Source organism: Glycine max, chromosome 19 (genome assembly GCF_000004515.6).
Source record: "Glycine max cultivar Williams 82 chromosome 19, Glycine_max_v4.0, whole genome shotgun sequence".
In the NCBI taxonomy this organism is placed as follows: Eukaryota; Viridiplantae; Streptophyta; class Magnoliopsida; order Fabales; family Fabaceae; genus Glycine; species Glycine max.
Genome location: NC_038255.2, coordinates 23652502 through 23677539, shown reverse-complemented (window position 1 = coordinate 23677539; position 25038 = coordinate 23652502).

Genomic DNA, 25038 nt, shown 5'->3' with positions numbered 1-25038 from the left:
ATAATATATCGAGCTGCTAGAAATTGAACAAAATAAGCTCTCAGGAAATTCATATGGTCATAACCTTTCACTCGAGTTTCCGATTCAGGCGCATAATATATCGAGATGCTCGAAATTGAACATGGAAGCACAAGGAAAATTCAAACAGCCATAACTTTTGACTCGGATGTCCTATTCAGGGCAATAATATATTTAGACGCTCGAAAATAAACAACTGATGCACTTGAGAAAATCAAATGGTCATAACTTCTCACTCGGATTTCCGATTCAGGCGCATAGTATATCAAGATGCTAGAAATTAAACATCAAAGCGCAACGCAAATTCAAACGGCCTCAACTTTTGACTAGAATGTCCGATTCAGGCCAATAATATATCGAGTCACTCAAAATTCAACAACGGAAGCTCTCGAGAAATTCAAATGGTCATAACTTTTCACTCGGATGTCCGATTCAAGCGCATAATATATCAAGATGCCCGAAATCGAAAATGGAAGCACAAGGCAAATTCAAATGGCAACAACATTTGACTCGGATGTCCGATCCAAACCAATAATATATCGAGACGCTCGAATGAAAAACGGAAGCTCACGAGAAATTAAAATGATCATAACTTTTCACTCGGATGTCCGATTCAGGAGCATAATATATGGATATGCTCGAAATTAAACATGGATGCACAAGGAAAATTCAAATGGCCATAACTTTTGACTCGGATGTCAAATTCAGGCCAATAATATATCGAGACGCTCAAAATTGAACAACGGAAGCTCTCGAGAAAGTCAAATGGTCATAATTTTTCACTCGGATGTCCGATTCAGGCGCATAATATATCGAGATGCTCGAAATTAAACATGGAAGTAGAAGGCAAATTCAAATGGCCATAACCTTTGACTCAGATGTCTGATTCAGGCAAATAATATATTAAGACGCTCGAAATTGAACAACGGAAACTCTCTAGAAATTCAAATGGTCATAACTTTTGACTCGGATGTCCGATTCAGGCGCATAATATATCGAGATACTCGAAATTAAACATTTAAGTAGAAGGCAAATTCAAATGGCCATAACTTTTGACTCGGATGTCCGATTCAGACAAATAATATATTAAGACGCTCGAAATTGAACAACGGAAGCTCTCTAGAAATTCAAATGGTCATAACATTTGACTCGGATGTCCGATTCAGGCGCATAATATGTTGAGATGCTCGAAATTAAACCAGGAAGCACAAGACAAAGTCAAATGGCCATGACTTTTAACTCGGATGTCCGATTTAGGCCAGTAACATATCTAGTCGCTCAAAATTGAACAATGTAAGCTCTCGAGAAATTCAAATGGTCATAACTTTTCACTCGGAAGTCCGATTTAGGCGCAGAATATATCGAGATGCTCGAAATTAAACATGGAAGCACAAGACAAATTCAAACGGCCATAATTTTTAATTCGGATTTTTGATCCAGGCCAATAATATATCGAGTCGCTCAAAATTGAACAACGCAAACTCTCGAGAATGTCAAATGCTCATATTTTTTTACTTGGATGTCCGATTTAGGCACATAATATATCGAGATGCTCGAAATTAAACATGGAAGCACAAACAAAACTCAAACGGGTTTAACATTTGACTCAGGTGTCGGATTCAGGCCAATAATATATTGAGAAGCTCAAAATAGAAGAACAGAAGCTCTCGAGAAATTCAAATGGTCATAACTTTTCACTCTGATGCCGACTCAGAGGCATAGTATATCGAGATGCTCGAAATTAAACATGGAAGCTCAAGGCAAATTCAAACGGCCATAACTTTTGAGTCGGATGTCCGATTTAGGCCAGTAATATATCAAGTCGCACGAAATTGAACAACGGAAGCTCTCGAGAAATTCAAATGGTCATAACTTTTCACTCGGATGTTCGATTCAGGCGCATAATATATCAAGATGCTCGAAATTCAAAATGGAAGCACAAGGCAAATTCAAATGGCAAGAACATTTGACTCGGATGTCCGATCCAAACCAATAATTTATCGAGACGCTCGATTGAAAAACGGAAGCTCTCGAGAAATTAAAATGATCATAACTTTTCACTCGGATATCCAATTCAGGAGCACAATATATGGAGATGCTCGAAATTAAACATGGAAGCACAAACAAAATTCAAACGGGTTTAACTTTTGACTCGGATGTCCGATTCAAGCCAATAATATATTGAGATGCTCGAAATTGAAGAACGGAAGCTCTCAAGAAATTCAAATGGTCATAACTTTTCACTTGGATGCCGATTCAGAGGCATAGTATATTGAGATGCTCGAAATTAAACATGGAAGCACAAGACAAATTCATACGGCCATAACCTTCGACTCAGATGTTCGATTTAGGGCAGTAACATATCGAGACGCTCAAATTTGAACAACGGAAGCTCTCGGCAAACTCGTACGGTCATAACTTTTCACTCGGATGTCCGATTCAGGCACACAATATATCAAGATGCTCGAAGTTAAACATGGAAGCACAAGGCAAATTCAAATGGCCATAACTTTTGACTTGGATAGTAACATATCGAGACGCTCAAATTTGAACAACGGAAGCTCTCGGCAAACTCGTATGCTCATAACGTTTCACTCAGAAGTGCGATTCAGACGCATAATATAGCGTGATGCTTGAAATTAAACATGGAAGCACATGCTAGTTTAAAACGGCCATAACTTTTGACTCGGATTTCCGATTCAGGCCAAAAATATATCGAGTCGCTCAAAATTGAACAACAGAAGCTCTCTAGAAATTCAAATCGTCATAAATTTTCACTCGGATGTCTGATTCAGGCGCATAATATATCAAGATGCTTGAAATTTAAAATGGAAGCAACAGGCAAATTGAAACGGCCACAACTTTTGACTCGGATGTCTGATCTAGGCCAATAATATATTGAGTCGCTCGAAATTGAACAACGGAAGCTCTCAAGAAATTCAAATGGTCATAACTTTTCACTCGGACGTTTGATTCAGGCACATAATATATCGAGATCCTCGAAATTAAACATGGAAGCACAAGGAAAATTCAAACGGCGATAACTTTTGACTCGGATGTCCGATTCTGGAGCATAATATATCGTGATGCTCGAAATTAAACATGGAAGCACAAGCCAAATTCAAACGGCCATAACTTTTGACTCGGATGTCCGATTCAGGAGAACAATATATCGATATGCTCGAAATTAAACATGAAAGCACAAGGCAAATTAAAATGACCATAACTTTTCATTCGGATGTCCAATTCAGGCCAATAATATATCGAGTCGCTCAAAATTGAACAACGGAAGCTCTCGAGAATGTCAAATGGTCATATTTTTTCACTCGGATGTCCGATTCAGGCGCATAATATATCGAGATGCTCGAAATTAAACATGGAAGCACAACAAAATTCAAACGGCCATAACTTTTGACTCGGATGTCTGATTCAGGCCAATAATATATTGAGACGCTTGAAATTGAAGAAAGGAAGCTTTCGAGAAATTCAAATGGTCATAACTTTTCACTCGTATACGGATTCAACCGCATAGTATATCGAGATGCTTGAAATTAAACATGGAAGCACAAGGCAAATTTAAACGGCCTTAACTTTTGACTTGGATGTCCGATTCAGGACAATTATATTTTGAGACGGTCGAAATTGAAGATCTAAAGCTCTCGAGAAATTCAAATGGTCATAACTTTTCACTCAGATGTCCGATTCAGGCGCATAATATATCGAGATCCTCGCAATTAAACATGGAAGCACAAGGCAAATTCAAACGGCCATAACATTTGACTCGGATGTCCGATTCAAGAGCACAATATATCGAGATGCTCGAAATTAAACATGAAAGCACAAGGAAAATTCTAACGGCCATAACTTTTGACTCGTGATGCAATCCTACCCCCCAAGGGCATTGGATAGAAGACTCCAAGAAGATTGGGCAAAAGATGCAAAAGAAGGCCCTAGGGTTCATATGAGCCTTAGGGTAGATTTCGGGCCCATGGGCTAAGTATGAGCCCACTTATCTTTGTACATATTAGATTAAGGTTTCATTAATTTTGGTCCTTGTATTTAGGGCTCCATAATGTAGGTAAGGTACCCTAGAAATATAGGATTTTTCAGCCCTTGTATTTTAGGGCACCTAGACTAGTTTTTGTATTAGGGGTAGTTTTGTAATTTCACATGCACTAAGTGAATATTTGATTTGTGTGGTTGGAAATAAATTTAATTGAATTGGTAGAAGCCCAATCCAATTAAATTTAAGAGGGGGAGGTGAGTATTTGCTTACCACACCCCATTGCCACATCATATAATCACACTTTGTGCATGTCCTTCATGCTTTACATGCCTCATGACACCTAAGCACACTTAATGGAGAATCTTGGAATTGAACTTGGATTAGTGGGCTGAACCATAACTAAAATTTACTAATCATAATTAGTGAAAATTTGTCTCCAAAGTTTGGCTCCACAAATATTCAAATTTCCCTCCAATTTTGTGTGACACTTAGGCTATAAATAGAGGTCATGTGTGTGCATTTTTTTGGAACTTTGATCATTTGAATATTAAACTTCAGATTTCAGAGCTCTTTTAGAGCACTAAATTTCGTGCTCTTCTCTCCCCTCCCTTCATTCATCTCCTTCTTCCTCCAAGCTCTTATCCATGACCTTCTATGGTGGTGAGCTTCTTCTAGACTCATCTTCTCCTTGAAGTGGCATATTCTCTCTCTCTTCATTCTCCATTCCGCTGTCATTCATTTTCCAAGAAGCAAAGGAATCCATTGATGAAGAAGATCCTAGGCCTACAAGCTCCAATGGAGCTTACATCAACTCGGATGTCCAATTAATGCCAATAATATATCGAGGCGCTCAAAATTGAACAACAGAAGCTCTCGAGAAAGTCAAATGGTCATAATTTTTCACTCGGATGTCAGATTCAGGGGCATAATATATCGAGATGCTTGTAATTAAACATTGAAGCACAAGGAAAATTCAAACGGCCATAACTTTTGACTCGAATGCCCAATTCAGGCCAATAATATATTGAGACGGTCGAAATTGAAAACAAAAGCTCTCGAGAAATTCAAATTGTCATAACTTTTGACTCGGATGTCCGATTCAGGCGCATAGTATTTTGAGATGCTCGAAATTAAACATGGAAGCACAAGGCAAATACATAAGGCCTTAACTTTTGTCTCGGATGTCTAATTTAGGACAATAATATATCGGGACGCTCGACATTGAAGATCGGAAGCTCTCGGCAAACTCGTATGGTTATAACTTTTCACTCGGATGTCCGATTCAGGCGCATAATATATCGAGATGCTCGAAATTAAACATAGAAGCACAAGGCAAATTGAATCGGCCATAACTTTTGACTCGGATGTTCGATTTAGGCTAGTAACATGTCGAGTCGCATGAAATTGAACATCGGAAGCTCTCGAGAAATTCAAATGGTTATAACTTTTCACTCGGAAGTCCGACTCAGGTGCAGAATATATCGAGATGCTCGAAATTAAACAAGGAAGCACAAGACAAATTCAAACGACCATAAATTTTAACTCGGATTTTCGATTTAGGCCAGTAACATATCGAGACGCTTAATTTTGAACAACAGAAGCTATCGGCAAATTCGTATGGTCATAACTTTTCACTCGGACGTCCGATTCAGGCGCATAATATATCAAGATGGTCGAAGTTAAACATGGAAGCACAAGGCAAATTCAAACGGCCATAACTTTTGACTCGGATGTTCGATTTAGGCCAATAACATATCGAGACACTCAAATTTGAACAACGGAGCTCTCGGCAAACTCGTATGCTCATAACGTTTCACTCAGATGTGCGATTCAGGCGCATAATATAGCGAGATGCTCGAAATTAAACACGGAAGCACATACCAGTTTAAAACGGCCAAAACTTTTGACTCGGAAGTCCAATTCGGGCAAATAATATATCGAGTTGCTCGAAATTGAACAATAGAAGCTCTCAAGAAATTCAAATGATCATAACTTTTCACTCGGATGTCCGATTCAAGCGCATAATATATCAAGATGCTCGAAATTTAAAATAGAAGCAACAGGAAAATTCCAACGGCCACAACTTTTGTCTCGGATGTCCGATCCAGGCCTATAATATATTGAGTCGCTCGAAATTAAACAACGGATGCTCTCAAGAAATTCAAATGGTCATAAATTTTCACTCGGATGTTCGATTCAGGTTTAAAATATATCGAGTTGCTCGAAATTAAACATGGAAGCACAAGGCAAATTCAAACGGCCATTACTTTTGACTTGGATGTCCTATTCAGGAGCACAATATATCAATATGCTCAAAATTAAACATGAAAGCACAAGGCTAATTGAAACGGCTATAACTTTTGAATTGGATGTTCAATTCACGCCAATAATATATCGAGTCGCTCAAAATTGAACAACGAATGTCTGATTCAGGCAGGTAATGTATCGAGATGCTCGAAATTAAACATGGAAGCACAAACAAAATTCAAACGGCCATAACTTTTGACTCGGATGTCCAATTCAGGCCAATAATATATTGAGACGCTTGAAATTGAACAACGGAAGCTCTCGAGAAATTCAAATGGTCATAACTTTTCACTCGTATGCCAATTCAACCGCATAGTATATCGAGATGCTCGAAATTAAACATGGAAGCACAAGGCAAATTCAAACGACCTTAATTTTTGACTCGGATGTCCGATTCAGGCCAATTATATATTGAGACGGTCGAAATTGAAGATCTAAAGCTCTCGAGAAATTCAAATGGTCATAACCTTTTACTCGAATGTATGATTTAGGTGCATAATATATCGAGATCCTCGCAATTGAACATGGTAGCACAAGGCAAATTCAAACGGCCATCACTTTTGACTCGGATGTCCGATTCAGGAGCACAATATATTGACATGCTCGAAATTAAACATGAAAGCACAAGGCAAATTCTAACGGCCATAAGTTTTGACTCGGATGTCCAATTAATGCCAATAATATATAGAGTCGCTCAAAATTGAACAATGGAAGCTCTCGAGAAAGTCAAAGGGTCATAATTTTTCACTCGGATGTCCGACCCAGGCGCATAATATATCGAGATGCTTGAAATTAAACATTGAAGCACAAGGAAAATTCAAATGGCCATAACTTTTGACTCGGATGTCTGATTCAGGCCAATACTATATTTAGACGCTCGAAATTGAACACCAGAAGCTCTAGAGAAATTGAAATGGTCATAACTTTTGACTCGGATTTCCGATTCGGGCGCATAGTATATTGAGATGCTCGAAATTAAACATGGAAGTATAAGGCAAATTCAAACGGCCTTAACTTTTGTCTCGGATGTATGATTTAGGCCAATAATATATCGGGACGCTCGACATTGAAGATCGGAAGCTCTCGGCAAACTCATATGGTTATTATAACTTTTCACTAGGATGTTCAATTCAGGCGCATAATATATCGTGATCCTCGAAATTAAACATAGAAGCACAAGGCAAATTCAAACGGCCATAACTTTTGACTCGGATGTCTGATTTAGGCCAGTAACATATTTAGTCGCACGAAATTGAACAGAGGAAGCTCTCAACAAATTCAAATGGTCATAACTTTTCACTCGGAAGTCTGACTCAGGTGCAGAATATATCGAGATTCTCGGAATTAAACATGGAAGCACAAGACAAATTCAAACGGCCATAACTTTTGACTCGGATTTTCGATTTAGGTCCATAGCATATCCAGACGCTCAAATTTGAACAACGGAAGCTCTCAGCAAACTCGAATGGTCATAACTTTTCACTCGATTTTCCGATTTAGGCGCATAATTCATCAAGATGCTCGACGTTAAACATGGAAGCACAAGGCAAATTCAAACGGCCATAACGTTTGACTCGGATTTTCGATTTAGGCCAGTAACATATCGAGACACTCAAATTTGAACAATGGAAGCTCTCGACAAACTCGTATACTCATAACTTTTCACTCAAATGTGCGATTCAGGCACATAATATAGCGAGATGCTCGAAATTAAACATGGAAGCACATGTCAGTTTGAAACGGCCATAACTTTTGACTCGGAAGTCCGATTCAGGCAAATAATATATCGAGTCGCTCGAAATTCAACAATAGAAGCTCTTGAGAAATACAAATGATCATAACTTTTCATTCGAATGTCCGATTCAGGCGTGTCGCAACGTGCCCTTTGCGGGCGAGCGAGGGCGAGGCTCACGGGTGGGCTTTCCAAAGAAGGAAAGATGCGCGGAGTCGCCACCAACGTTTATTTGTGGAAAACATCAGGAAAACCGAAGGAAACCGGTTAAAATGAAAATTCTAAGTTCGGGAGTTGTATTTACGCTTGGGGAAGGTATTAGCACTTCTCACGTTTGTCTCAAAGGACAACAACCTATTTTTTAGATTTGTGGAAATTGTGTTAGCTTAACTTTTATTTCTTTTTATTTTTTGAGGTCGACAAAAGCGGGGCTTTTGCTCCTACGTACCCTCCTTTGGAGAGGAAATCAGACCTACGTAGTTCTTTCTTATGCGTGAATCAAGTGATTCTTTTTACTTGAAGGGTGATCATTTTAAAGCATTGGACCTTAAAAATGATCCATTTTACTTAGTAAGAAACTTGAAATGATAAAATTTCAAAACCCTATTTTTGTGGACGAGCTTGTCTAGGCGAGTTGATTTTAGCCTTAGTTTCACTTTAGTTATTAGTCAATTCAATTAAGAATGAGAAATCCCAAAGAGAAAACGTCCGATTGTTTTTTTTCGCTTTATTTTACTAAAAGGCATTCTTTGATTATTATATTATTATTTTACCTCTTTTTTGATTTCCAACGTGGTTACGGCACGACCGAACGGTCGGAATTCATTTTAACCGAAATTAACGGATGATACAATTCAAACGATTGGTGGAAATTTATTTTATTTTTAGATTAGGTGAGAAATGACTTAAATAAATGGCTTAAGCACGTCAAAAGGGGGTATAAAAAGCGAATGAAAACGAGAATAAAAATACATGAAACAAAATGTGGACCACCACGGGTACATAGAATGAATTGAAAAGCTCGGTTTGAAGTACTTACCCGTTGAAGACTGAAGAAAATGAAGAACGAACGATGAATATTTGAAGAACGATCGAGAATCTTCGCGTAATTACTCACGGCAACGTTACGGAAGTGCCTCGGCTTGGATTTTCTTCACGGAAACAATTTTCCTCAACAAATTTAAGAGAATACGAAATGCCAAGAAGGCTGGACCCTTTTCTTCTTCACTTCTTGACGCAGTATTTTTGTTTACATACATGCATATCTTAGGTATTTTTGTGAGGTATGACTACCTTCCGAGCTTGTGCTTGTTTTATTTAAATTCCTAGGATCATGAGCAACTAGGTGTGTCCAACTATGACTTGAGAAACAAAAGTGACCAAATAACAAGCAGAGATTCAAAAGGTACTAGGTTGCCTCCTAATAGCGCTTCTTTAACGTCTTGAGCTGGACGCATGATGGCTTGTCGGTCACGGACCTAGTACTTTGCTTACCTTTGACTTTGGACTTGGTCGCCTATTGGTCGGCCATGGGTCGTAAGCAACGCTCTAACCTTTTTGTGGATGAGCTGAGGTGAACTCTAGAGGTGATGGCGGTGCGTCTGTTGCCCGCTGCTGGCCATCCCCAGGCTGCTGTGGTGTTTCGCCCTACGCCTGCCTGGGGACGCAATACTTCTTGATGAAAGCTCGATTAGTAGGGGGCCTGATGCCCTTGCTGGAGGTGACAGGCACTCCGTAGAACTGACAGAGACCCGTAATTAGAGCTTGACAACTCCAAGACCCTGTTGGACTTCTTCGAGTCCACTGGGTGTCTTGCAGGCGCGATCCCTGCAAACAATAGATGAAATCAGAAATCAGTTGAGCTATGTGCATACTTACCTATGATGATGTGACCTTGCTGGGGGGAACGGGCACCCTGTAGGACTACAGAGGCCCATAACCAGAGCTGGAAACCCCAGGGCCCTGTTGGACTTCTCCAGGTCCGCTGGGTGTCTTTGTGGGTGCGATTCGTGCAAACAATAGATTGTATCAAAAATTAGTTGAACCATATGTATACTTACCTATGTCACGATGGCATGACCTCGCTGGGGGAACGGGCACCCTGTAGGACTGACAGTGGCCCGTAACCAGAGCTAGAAACCCCAGGGCCCTGTTGGACTTCTTCGGGCCCACTGGGCGTCTTGTGGGCGCGATCCCTGCAAACAATAGATGACATCAGAAATCAATTGAACCATGTGCATACTTACCTATGTCATGACGGTACAGACCAACCGATACATCTGCAGGGGGAGATTGGCATTGTGGTCGCCGGGCAGAATGTTACTAAATAGCAACGTCATCCATATCTATGTAAAAGTGGTCATGTTGGTGCGCATGATCCACACTCGTCTTTTTGCAGCGGCACGGGTGAAATCTTGCCCCGTTATGCATAGTTGATGCGTGATAGCCTTCCTCTCTGGATGTGCTCGCACAGTTGGTCGCCCTCCAATATCAGGGGGTAGCCCAGGAACCGTTGAAAGGAAATCGTGGCCCCCGTAACCGGGAGCGCAAGTCTCGGTTAAGCATCTAAGGGCAAAGGACCTTATATTCTTCTAAGGTGTGGGTATGGAGCACACTGAAAATGAGGACGCGTAGCCCTTTAAAGGCGAGGGCGTGCAGCCCTCTGCAGGCGAGGATGTGCAGTCCTCTGATGGCGAGGACATATGGTCCTCTAAAGGTGATAGGTACTAGTACCCAAGGGTCCACCTTTATGAGAAAACAAGCGATCGGCCCATCGAGGGGGCCGGTCATCCAACAAGATTGGACACGAGATGTAGGAAATCTATGCAGTTAACATGATATTTAGGGATGCAGACGCATGCAACCTTTGTTGTGAAATTTGGTAATGCTGACCTCATATGAAACAATGCAATGCAATGAAAAGTTGTACAATGTTCATGACATTCTTTCCCTATTTTGTGATTTTGATTTTGATTTAATCTTTTTGGAAAACACAGATTGATTGTCCTTTTGAAAAAGGTGATAATTCATGCAACCCTATCCTATCTTTTGCAAATCTCTCAGGGAACTCCCTTAGAGTGTATGTTCTGTTTGATTTAGTCACTTGACCATTTTGGAGTGACGGCAATGGAGCCGTTTGACGTTTAATCAATCTATTGAAATTCCAGGGTTTGTCTCCCCCTCCCCCTTTTTCTCTGTTAAAAAACATCGACGGGTGAGAACTTTTGATCTGCCCCTATGTTCACTTGAGGCTCATGCACGATGTCCCTCATTGCCCCAGTGTAAGGCTTTGAGGTACCAATCGTTATCTTTTGTCATGACCTTGTAGCTGGGAACCTATTGGGTGAAAACTTCTAATCTGCCCCTAGGTTCGCTTGAGGTTTTTGCATGGTGCCTTTCATTGCCCCAGTGTAGGGCTTTGAGGTACAATCGTTGTCTTTCGTCATGACCTTGTAGCAAGGAACCTATTGGGTGAGAACTTCTAATCTGCCCCTAGGTTCGTTTGAGGTTTATGCATGGGGCCTTTCATTGCCCCAGTGTAGGGCTTAGAGGTACCAATTGTTGTCTTGTTTTCACAACCTCGCAGTGAGGAAGAATGAAAGATGCAGTTGATTCTTGCAAAAAGAATTTTCCAAGGACGAGAAATAGTTGAAGGATCTTTCAGTTGATGGATTAAGTCAAATGACTCCTATGTAGAAGCAAGATGTTTTGATGTCTTGATGATGCTAAAGGATCAAGTGCTTCTAAGTTTTACTCAAGACAAGAATCCTAGAAAATCAAGATATATGATCAAGTTGATCTCTAGAATCTTTAGGAAGAAGTTTCCAAATTGAAAATACAAAAGGTTTGACCAAAGAATTCTATCATTTCAAATTGAGATTTTCTCTATGGTAATCGATTACCGGCAGTTGAAAATGTTTATCACAGTCACTAGAAATTTGAATTCAAAATTTATAATGTGTAATTAATTACCAGAGGGGATTTTCAGAAAATAATTGCCAAGAGTCACACCTATTCAAATTTTTTATGAATGACCATCAAAGGTGACTTGGAAACACGAACTTAAAGGGAGTTTTCATTGCCCAAAAAGTTTTATCCTCTTAAAAGATTAAGAGTTTTTCTGAACTGAAATATTTTATCCTCTCAAAAAGATTCCTTGGTCAACCACTTGCATATTCAATAAGAAATTTTGATTGATCTTCATTGTACAATCTATCTCTTTTAAGAGAGATCTCTTCTTCTCTTCTTCTTATTTCTGAAAAGGGATTAAGAGACCGTGGGTCTCTTGTTGTAGAGGATTCTTGAACACAAGGGAAGGGTTGTCCCTGTGTGGTTCAGACTTTGTAAAAGGAGTTTTACAAAGAGAATGGAAAATCTCAAGTGGGTTGCTTGAGGACTGGACGTAGGCACGAGAAGTGGCTGAACCAGTATAAATCAAGTTTGCATTCCTCTCTTCCCTTAAACTTCTTTTATTTATTGCTATCTATCTTTTGCTTTAAAGAAGTTTATTTTGAATTGTCTTTTGAGTAATTCATGTTAAGGGTGCATTGTTAATCCGAAGAGAGTGAAAGTTTAATTGGGGAATAATCTTCGTATCTTAATTCAACCCCCTTTTTCTTAAGGTAACTGAGGCCATTTGTTCAACATCCTATTCTTGATAACTCACTTCTCTCTAAAAAGACAAACTTTCCGGAATGATAAAATGAGGTCACATGGACGTCTTGAAAACACAGTCAATCAAATGCTTCTGTTTTTTTTCTTTTTGAACCCTTTTTTTATTTTTATTTTTATTTTTATTTTGAAACTTATTTGTTTTGAACTTTACTTGTTGTCTTACGGCAGCCCCACCAACATGCAAGACGAGTAATCTTTGATTGAATGGTCTTGGAAGTCCAAACTCAGGAGCACAGGTCGCTTGAGCAAATAGACCAATGGCTTGCACCCAATTCCGGTGAAAGTTTGAAAATCCTGATGAGTCATTAGAGACATCTAACAACAGCTTTCAAAATTGCCCCATGTGTGGCATCTCTTGTCAATGTCAGGATTTACACGTGATTCTCCTCAAATTTCAGCCAGCCCGCATCAATTAGACCTTGCACCTTACGCTTCAGGCCGCTACAATGCTCAATGGAATGCCCTAGGGCTTCTCCATGACAAGCACACGTTGCGTTCGAGTCGCATTCTCGGAGAAATGGAGGTTGATGAACCTTGGTTGGGGTTATGGCTACCATTGAATTATCAAGTAGATATGGGAGCAAGTCAGCATAGGACACCAGAATCGGGGTGAATTCTACAGGCTTTCTCGCTGCAAAATTCATTTCTTGGTTGGTGTTTTTGGATTGTGCTAAAGGTGATGTTCGTCATTGGAAGTGGGTAGATAGACTTTGTGGTTGTTTTAGGGATGGCCTTTGTGGATAACTGGGCGGTGGGTAAGGAGAAGGTTGGTTATTGGCTGAGTAATGACATTGTTGGGTTGGTGGGAAACTTGGCTGTATAGGAATGGAAATCACAGCATGGGCTTCTCCCTCATTCTCACCCTCTTCATTTGCCCTAGTTTTTTTTTGCATTTATCAAAGTATGATGATCAGATTTGCCTCTTTTTAGACTCACTTTGATCCTTTCGTCGGTGAAGACCATATCATCAAATCTTGAAGGTGTGTAGTCCACCATCTTTTCATAGTAGAATACTGGTAATGTGTCTACTATCATTATCATTTTTTCTCCGTCATTGAGGTGCCACTTGAGCTGCCAGGTCTCTCCACCTTTGGGCGTATTCTTTGAAAGATCCGTGCCCCTTTTTGCACATGTTCTGTTGTTGCATCCTATCCGGAACCATATCAAAATTGTACTGATACTACCTAATGAAGGCAACCATTAGGTCCTTCCAAGAGTGGACTCGAGAAGGTTCCAGGTTAGTGTACCAGGTAACAGCTACCCCAGTAAGATTTTCTTGGAAGGAATGTATCAGCAGTTCCTCATCTTTTGCGCATGCCCCCATCTTCCTATAATACATCTTTAGATGGTTCTTGGGGCAAGTAGTCCCCTTATACTTGTCAAAGTCCAGCACCTTGAACATGGGAGGGGTGATGATATTGGGTTCTAGGAACAACTCTTTTAGGTTAGCAAAGGCATAATCTTCACCTCCTTCAACGGCCCTGAGCCTTTCCTCTAAATGATCCAACTTTTCCATTTCTGCCATAGCATGAGGGTTTTTACTTGTTGTGGAATGCAAGAGGTGTAGTTGTGGGTGATACTGAGGGCCTTCCGAAGTGTTTTCAAAGGGTATACCACCAACTGCTTGCCCTTCAGTGGCATATCCGAGCCAAGGCTCGAAGTCGGCTAGATTGTGATGGGGAATTTCATGTGTCTCTCCCACAGTTTAAGAGACATGTGCATGATCAGTTTGGGGTTGCTGGCTCTCAATGGGTATAGGAGTGGAGTTATTGACATTCTTGTTGGGAGTGTACGCCACATTGGGTGGCGTATAGTTGAGAGGCAAGCCATATGGCGGGAAGGCGTGCTCGTTTTGAATTTGCACATCATGGGGGCCGCCCATACTTCCCAAATCTTTGCCTACCATATCTGAGGTTGGATGATTCATTGATGCCGGATGGGGACGTCGGGTTCACCTTAGCAACCACGCTGGTAGCGGCAATTGCAACCGCATTGGCTTCCATTATCTTCTTCACGCTCATCATGGCCTCCATCATTGTGGCCATTTTCTCTTTAATGGCCTCCATGTCGGCCTTCATCTTCTCTTGTATCTCCTCTACTTTACCCATTACTCTAGCTCTAGCACAAGTTCGGTGAGGGCACCGTAAAGCATGTTTTTTTCTTTTTTATAACAATGATTAGGTTCTCTTTTTCTTTTCAAGGAAAGAATGCAATGAGCAATGCAACCAATGAACGACATGGATGTATGCGAATGATGCACAATTGAAGTATTGCGAATTTTTACACAGGATATGGGGTTGAATCAATTTAGATTTTCAACATGGTCCATGACATCTCCGTCAAGGTGAAAATGGAAGTAATAGGGACATCGACAGCCCTAAATGTGTTTGGCAGTAGACGAAGGAGCGATGTAGCTCGATCCATCTTTTGCCCCAATTTTTTGCAAGATGGTTACTTCCATACTTCAACTTGACTCGATGAACCTTTTCGTAAAAGCACGAGCTTGGTTCAACCCCATAACCCAGGGAATGGCAATTTTGATCGCCAATACTTCAACAACATTTCATAGGGATGAAAGACTCGAGAATACGCATGCTATGCATGGAAAATGTAATTATGAGATTGAGATGCCCGAAGAGACATCCTTTCTTAATTAACCACGCATTAGGTACCATGCTCAATCATTTTGTTTTGTTGTTTGTGTGTTTTTTTTTTTTTTTTAGAAATGGGTTTATGATCCCAACATGGTTGGCTCATGGTACCTAACACATGCAACTAAGAATGCATCATGAATTTTCATGCTTCCCCTTTTTTTTGTTTTTTTTTTTGTAGAGGAAAATACAAGGATCATGTATGAGCAAACATGTAGAACAAAAAGTATGTTGAACGCATATGCATGATGATGCAATGACTCATGCAAAATGTGAATGTGATAACGGACAAATGCAGGAACGATATGTTCATTATGATGCTGAAGAGATGTTTATGCGGTGCATGATATGAATGCATTTACGGACACGAGAGCCTGGAAAATTATCTCTTCTTATTGCACATTTGGGGGGCGCAGTGCCCCATGTGTGCAGTTAAGAAGACGATATGGATCTTCCGGCTTCCCATGACAAAAGATGAGACCCACATACAACGCATGTGTGACGGTATGATGCTGATGCGCAAAAGCACAACAGGGGGATTTACATAGCATGGCAATATCCTCAAATAATCATCCAACAAAGGCGTATATGACCTTTAGGTTATATGCATGACAGTGTTTAAAATGGCACGCAGCGTGTTTGCTCCGTGCCGTTATTTTAGGGACCTATAGGATAATATCTAGGGGTCTCTAATAACTACTCCCAACGATTCATAGTTCACACGGCTGTTTTCTAGAGGTATCATCACTCAAGATAATAATATTGTCGCGGTATGGAATACCAGCGACAACACATTATAAAGAGAGAAAGCTCTAGACGAGGTTTCACTATTATCAAGCAAGTCGGAGACCTAACATGATGATAGATTCACCTCCACTCCTTAAATTCCCATGAACCCGGGTATAGGGCCCCTTTTTTACTCAAACCCGTGGGTGCTTAGAATGCAGTGTAAAGAATGCGAAATAGACAATAGTTATTTACATTTTACACAGTTCAACAAATGCACACACGAAGTTTCACAAATCCATAATTCCTTAAAATAGGCCTAACTCACAAAAAGCTCCGCAGTGGAGTCGCCAACTGTCGCAACGTGCCCTTCGCGGGCGAGCGAGAGCGAGGCTCACGGGTGCGCTTTCCAAAGGAGGAAAGATGCGCGGAGTCGCCACCAACGTTTATTTGTGGAAAACGTCGGGAAAACTGAAGGAAACCGGTCAAAATGAAAATTCTAAGTTCGGGAGTTGTATTTACGCTTGAGGAAGGTATTAGCACCTCTCACGTTTGTCTCAAAGGACAACAACCTATTTTTTAGATTTGTGGAAATTGTGTTAGCTTAACTTTTATTTCTTTTTATTTTTTGAGGTCGACAAAAGCGGGGCTTTTGCTCCTACGTATCCTCCTTTGGAGAGGAAATCAGACCTACGTAGTTCTTTCTTATGCGTGAATCAAGTGATTCTTTTTACTTGAAGGGTGATCATTTTAAAGCGTTGGACCTTAAAAATGATCCATTTTACTTAGTAAGAAACTTGAAATGATAAACTTTCAAAACCCTATTTTTGTGGACGAGCTTGACTAGGCGAGTTGATTTTAGCCTTAGTTTCACTTTAGTTATTAGTCAATTCAATTAAGAATGAGAAATCCCAAAGAGAAAACGTCCGATTGTTTTTTTTTTCGCTTTATTTTACTAAAAGGCATTTTTTGATTATTATATTATTATTTTACCTCTTTTTTTGATTTCCAACGTGGTTACGGCACGACCGAACGGTCGGAATTCATTTTAACCGAAATTAACGGATGATACAATTCAAACGATCGGTGGAAATTTATTTTATTTTTAGATTAGGCGAGAAATGACTTAAATAAATGGCTTAAGCACGTCAAAAGGGGGTATAAAAAGAAAATGAAAACGGGAATAAAAATACATTAAACAAAATGTGGACCACCACGGGTACATAGAATGAATTGAAAAGATCGGTTTGAAGTACTTACCCGTTGAAGACTGTAGAAAACGAAGAACGAACGATGAATATTTGAGGAACGATCGAGAATCTTCGCGTAATTACTCACGGAAACGTTACGGAAGCGCCTCGGCTTGGATTTTCTTCACGGGAACATTTTTCCTCAGCAAATTTAAGAGGATACGAAATGCCAAGAAGGCTGGACCCTTTTCTTCTTCACTCCTCCCCCTATTTATAGCAAAATAGGGGAGGAGCTTGCCACCCAGCTCGCCCAGGCGAGCAAGGTTGCTTCCTCCAGAAGCAACAGCCTTCAGGAGGAAGGATCTGGAAGGCCCAAGAGGGCCAAATTGCTATTTGTACCCCCTTTTTTACTAAATGCACCCCTTCTATTTTTTTGGTAATTCTTGTTCCGTAACGTTACGAAACTTTACGAATTTCGTAACGATACTTATTTTCCTTCCGCAAGGTTACGAATCCTTACAGAATATATATTTACTCTTTTTCCGCTTTCGAAGAAGTTACGGAAACTCACGGATTACGCAAAAACACCTCTTTTCGATTTCCGCCACATCACGGAATTTCACGGATTGCGCTAGCCTGCTTCCTTTTGATTTCTGACACGTCTCGAGACTTCATTTATTGTGCAACAAAGGACGCCAAGTATCTCAAAGCGGCTAACCAAAGGTTGCATGTCAACAAGTAATAATCCCCGGACGAAATTAGGGTATGACAAGGCGCATAATATATCAAGATCCTCGAAATTAAAAATGGAAGCAACAGGGAAATTAAAATGGCGACAACTTTTGAATCGGATGTCCGATCCAGGCCAATAATATATTGAGTTGCTCGACATTGAATAACGGAAGCTCTCAAGAAATTCAAATGGTCATCAATTTTCACTCAGATGTTCGATTCAGGCGCAAAATGTATCGAGATGCTTGAAATTAAACATGGAAGCACAAGGCAAATTCAAACGGCCATAACTTTTGACTCGGTTGTCCGATTCTGGAGCATAATATATTGAGATGCTCGAAATTAAACTTGGAAGCACAACGCAAATTCAAACGGCCATAACTTTTGACTCGGATGTCCGATTCAAGAGCATAATATATCAATATGCTCAAAATTAAACATGAAAGCACAAGGCAAATTCAAACGGCAATAACTTTTGACTCGGATGTCCAATTCAGGCCAATAATATGTCGAGTCGCTCAAAATTGAACAACAGAACCTCTCGAGAATGTCAAATGCTCATATTTTTTCACTCGGATGTCCGATTCTGGCGCATAATATATCAAGATGCTCGAAATTAAACATGGAAGCACAAACAAAATTCAAACGGCCATAACTTTTGACTCAGATGTCCGATTCAGGCAAATAATATATTGAGATGCTTGAAATTGAAGAACGGAAGCTCTCGAGAAATTCAAATGGTCATAACGTTTCTCTCAGATGCCGATTCAACCGCATAGTATATTGTGATGCTCGAAATTAAACATGGAAGCACATGGCAAATTTAAATTGCCTTAACTTTTGTCTCGAATGTCCGATTCAGGCAAATTATATATTGAGACGGTCGAAATTGAAGATCTGAAGCTCTCGAGAAATTCAAATGGTCATAACTTTTCACTCGGATGTCCGATTCAGGCGCATAATATATCGAGATCCTCTCAATTAAACATGGAAGCACAAGGAAAATTCAAATGGTCATCACTTTTGACTCGGATGTCCGATTCAAGAGCACAATATATCGAGATGCTCAAAATTAAACATGAAAGCACAAGGCAAATTCTAACAGCCATAACTTTTGACTCGGATGCCCAATTAATGCCAATAATATATCGAGTCGCTCAAAAATTGAACAACGTAAGCTCTCGAGAAAGTCAAATGGTCATAATTTTTCACTCGGATGTCCGATTCAGGCGCATAATATATCTAGATGCTCGAAATTAAACATTGAAGCACAAGGAAAATTCAAACGGCAATAAATTTTGACTCAGATGTCCGATTCAGGCCAATAATATATTGAGACAGTCAAAATTGAACAACGAAAGCTCTCGAGAAATTCAATTGGTCATAACTTTTGACTCGGATGTCCGATTCAGGTGCATAGTATATTGAGATGCTCAAAATTAAACATGGAAGCACAAGGCAAATTCAAACAGCCTTAACTTTTTTCTCGGATGTCTGATTTAGGCCAATAATATATCGGGACGTTCGAAATTGAAGATCGGAATCTCTCGACAAACTCATATAGTTATAACTTTTCGCTCGGATGTCCGATTCAGGCGCATTATATATCGTGTTGCTCGAAATTAAACATGGAAGCACAAGGCCAATTCAAACGGTCATAACTTTTGACTCAGATGTCCGATTTAGGCCAGTAACATATCGAGTTGCACGAAATTGAACAATGGAAGCTCTCGAGAAATTCAAATGGTCATAACTTTTCTGTCGAAAGTCCAACTCAGGTGCATAATATATTGAGATGCTCAAAATTAAACATGGAAGCACAAGACAAATTCAAACGGCCACAAATTTTGACTCGGATGTTCGATTTAGGCCAGTAACATATCGAGACGCTCAAATTTGAACAACGGAAGCTCTCGGCAAACTCGTATGGTCATAACTTTTCACTCGGATGTCCAATTCAGGTGCATAATATATCGAGATGCTCGAATTTAAACATGGAAGCACAAGGCAAATTCAAACGGCCATAACTTTTGACTCGGATGTTCGATTTAGGCCAGTAACATAACGAGACCCTCAAATTTGAACAACGAAAGCTCTCGGAAAAGTCGTATGCTCATAACTTTTGACTCAGATGTGCGATTCAGGCGCATAATATAGCAAGATTCTCGAAATTAAACATGGAAGCATATGCCAGTTTAAAATGTAGAAGCAAATGACTTTGATGTTTTGATGATGATCATGGTGATTTGATGCAAATGATGCAAATGCACTTTTCAAGTTTAAATTCAAGACAATGATTCAAGAATACAAGACACAACATCAAGATGATCACTAGTATTTTGGGAAGGGAATTCCTAATTGATATAGCAAAAGGTTTGGCCAAGTAATTTTAGTTAAAAAGTGTTTTTCAAGAGATTTACTCTTTGGTAATCGATTACCAGAGGATGTAATCGATTACCAGTGGCCAAAAATGGTTAACAACATCTACTAAATATTTGAATTCAAATTTTAGACTGTGTAATCAATTACACAATATTGGTAATCGATTACCAGCAGTTAATAAACGTTTGAATTCAAATTTTAAAAGCTGTAATCGATTACACAAATCCTGTAATCGATTACCAGAGAAGATTTTCAGAAAATTATTTTTAAGAGTCACATCTTCTCAAATGGTTTTTACATGACCACCAAAGGTCTATATATATGTGACTTGAAACACGAATTTGCTCAGAGTTTTATATATCAGAAAGTCTTATTCTCTCAAAGAGCAAAAACATTTTATCCTCTTAAGAATTCCTTGGCCTATACACTTGCAATTCAATAAATCAATTGAGTGCTCAAATTGTAAAATCTATCTCTTTCAAGAGAGATTCATTCTTCTCTTCTTTCTAATTCTCTAAGGGATTAAGAGACCGAGGGTCTGTTGTTGTAAAAGAATTCTGAACACAAAGGAAGGATTGTCCTTGTGTGTTCAGAACTTGTAAAAGGATTTTACAAGATAGTGGAACTCTCAAGCGGGTTGCTTGGGGACTAGACGTAGGCACAAGGGTGTGGCCGAACCAGTATAAATCCGAGTTTGCACTTTCTCTTCCCTTAAACTCTTTTATTTATTATTGTTTTATATTTATATTCAGATTGTTCTATTTGAATCATTATTTAAGAGTTCATTTTTAAGGGAATTTGTAACTTGAATAGAAAGTGAAATAGAATTTTAATTGGGGAAATAGTTTACAATATCTTAATTCAACCCCCCTTCTTAAGATATCTAAGGCCACTTGTCTAACATAAAACAACCAGAACTTTTGACTGGAAGTCCGATTCAGGCCAATAATATATCGAGTGGCTCGAAATTGAACACCAGAAGCTCTCGAGAAATTCAAATGATCATAACTTTTCACTCAGATGTCCGATTTCGGCGCATAATATATAAAGATGCTCGAAATTAAAAATGGAAGCAACAGGCAAATTCAAACAACCACAACTTTTTACTCGGATGTCCGATCCAGGCCAATAATATATTGAGTCGCTCGAAATTGAACAACGAAAGCTCTCAAGAAATTCAAATGGTCATAACTTTTCACTCGGATGTTCGATTCAGGCGCATAATATATCGAGATGCTCGAAATTAAACCTGGAAGCACAAGGCGAATTCAAACTGCCATAACTTTTGACTCGGATGTTCGATTCTAGAGCATAATATATCGAGATGCTCGAAATTAAACATGGAAGCACAAGGCAAATTCAAACGGCCATAACTTTTGACTCGGATGTCTGATTCAGGAGAACAATATATCGATATGCTCGAAATTAAACATGAAACCACAAGGCAAATTCAAACGACCATAACTTTTGACTCGGATGTCCAATTCAGGCCAATAATATATCGAATCGCTCAAAATTATACAACGAATGTCCGATTCAGGCGCGCAATATATCGAGATGCTCGAAATTGAACACATAAGCACAAATAAAATTCAAACGGCTATAACTTTTGACTCGGATGTCCGATTCAGGCCAATAATATATTGAGACACTTGAAATTGAAGAACGGAAGCCCTCGAGAAATTCAAATGGTCATAACTTTTCACTCGGATGCCGATTCAACCGCATAGTATATCGAGATGCTTGAAATTAATCATGGAAGCACAAGGCAAATTCAAACGGCCATAACATTGGACTCAGATGTCCAATTCAGGCCAATTATATATTGAGACGGTCGAAATTGAAGATCTAAAGCTCTCGAGAAATTCAAATGGACATAACTTTTCACTCGGATGTCCGATTCAGGCGTATAGTATATTGAGTGGCTCGAAATTAAACATGGAAGCACAAGGAAAATTCAAACGGCCTTAACTTTTGTCTCGGATTTCTGATTTAGGCCAATAATATATCGGGACGCTCGAAATTGAAGATCGGAAGCTCTCGGCAAACTCATATGGTTATAACTTTTCACTCGGATGTCCGATTCAAGTGCATAATATAACGAGATGTCCGATTTAGGCCAGCAACATATCGAGTCACACGAAATTGAACAACGGAAGCTCTCGAGAAATTCAAATGGTCATAACTTTAGACTCGGATGTTCGATTCAGGCCAATAATATATTGAGACGGTCGAAATTGAAGATTTGAAGCTCTCGAGAAATTCAAATGGTCATAACTTTTCACTCGGATGTCCGATTCAGGCGTATAGTATATTGAGTGGCTCGAAATTAAACATGGAAGCACAAGGAAAATTCAAACGGCCTTAACTTTTGTCTCGGATTTCTGATTTAGGCCAATAATATATCGGGACGCTCGAAATTGAAGATCGGAAGCTCTCGGCAAACTCATATGGTTATAACTTTTCACTCGGATGTCCGATTCAAGTGCATAATATATCAAGATGTCCGATTTAGGCCAACAACATATCGAGTCACACGAAATCGAACAACGGAAGCTCTCGAGAAATTCAAATGGTCATAACTTTATACTCGGATGTTCAATTCAGGCCAATAATATATTGAGACGGTCGAAATTGAAGATTTGAAGCTCTCGAGAAATTCAAATGGTCATAACTTTTCACTCGGATGTCCAATTTAGGCGCATAACATGTCGAGATGCTCGAAATTAAACATTGAAGAACAAGGAAAATTCAAACGGCCATAACTTTTGACTTGGAAGTCCGATTCAGGCCAATAATATATTGAGACGGTCAAAATTGAACAACAGAAGCTCTCGAGAAATTCAAATGGTGATAACTTTTGAATCGGTTGTTCGATTCAGGTGCATAATATATTGAGATGCTCGAAATTAAACATGGAAGCACAAGGAAAATTCAAACGACCATAACTTTTGACTCGGATGTCCGATTTAGGCGAATAACATATTGAGACAGTTGAAATTGAACAACGGAAACTCTTGAGAAATTCGAATGGTCATAACTTTTGACTCGGATGTCCGATTCAGGCACATCATATATTGAGATGCTCGAAATTAAACATCGAAGCACAAGGCAAATTGAAATGGCCTGAACTTTTGATTCGGATGTTCCATTTAGGCCAATAACATATCGAGTCGCACGAAATTGAACAACGGAAGCTCTCGAGAAATTCAAATGGTCATAACTTTTAACTTGGAAGTCCGACTCAGGCGCAAAATATATCGAGATGCTTGAAATTAAACATGGAAGCACAAGACAAATTCAAACAACCACAAGTTTTGACTCGGATATCCGATTCGGGCCAATAATATATCGAGTCACTCGAAATTGAACAACGGAAGCTCTCGAGAAATTCAAATAGCCATAACTTTTCACTCGGATGTCCGATTCAGGCGCATAATATATCAAGATGCTTGAAGTTAAACATGGAAGCACAAGGAAAATTTAAACGGCCATAACTTTTGACTCGGATGTCCGATTTATACCAGTAACATATCGAGTCGCAAGAAATTGAACAACGGAAGCTCTCGGCAAACTCATATGCTCATAACTTTTCACTCAAATGTGTGATTTAGGCGAATAATATAGCGAGATGCTCGAAATTAAACATGGAAGCACGTGCCAGTTTAAAACGACCATAACTTTTGACTCAGAAGTCCGATTTAGTCCAATAATATATTCAGTCACTCGAAATGGAACAAAAGAATCTATAGAGAAATTCAAATGATCATAACTTTTCACTCAGATGTTCGATTCAGGCGCATTATATATCAAGATGCTCGAAATTAAAAATGGAAGCACACGACAAATTCAAACGGCCTTAACTTTTGACTCGGATGTCTGATTTAGGCTAATAATATATTGGGATGCTCGAAATTGAAGATCGGAAGCTCTCGACAAACTCATATGGTCATAACTTTTCACTCGGATGTCCGATTTAGGAGCATAATATATTGGGATGCTCGAAATTAAACATGAAAGCACAATGCAAATTCAAACGGCCATAACTTTTGACTCGAATGTCCGATTCGGGCAAATAATATATCGAGACGGTCGAAATTGAATAACGAAAGCTCTCGAGAAATTCAAATGGTCATAAATTTTGACTCGGATGTCTGATTCAGGCATATAATATATTGAGATGCTCGAAATTAAACTTGGAAGCACACGGCAAAGTCAAACGACCTTTACTTTTGACTTGGATGTCCGATTTATGCCAATAATAAATCGAGATGCTCGAAATTAAACATCGGAAGCTCTCGACAAACTCATGGTCATAGTTTTTGATGCAATCCTACCCCGCAAGGGTATTGGATAGAAGACTCCAAGTAGATTGGGCCAGAGATGCAAGAGAAAGCCCTAGGGTTCTTATGAGTCTTAGGGTAGATTTTGGGCCCATGGGCTAAGTACCAACCCACTTATCTTTGTAAATATTACATTAAGGTTTCATTATTTTTGGGCCTTGTATTTAGGGCTCCATAATGTAGGTAGGGTGCCTTTGAAATATAGGATTTTTCAGCCCTTGTATTTTAGGGCACCTAGACTAGTTTTTGTATTAGGGGTAGTTTTGTAATTTCACAT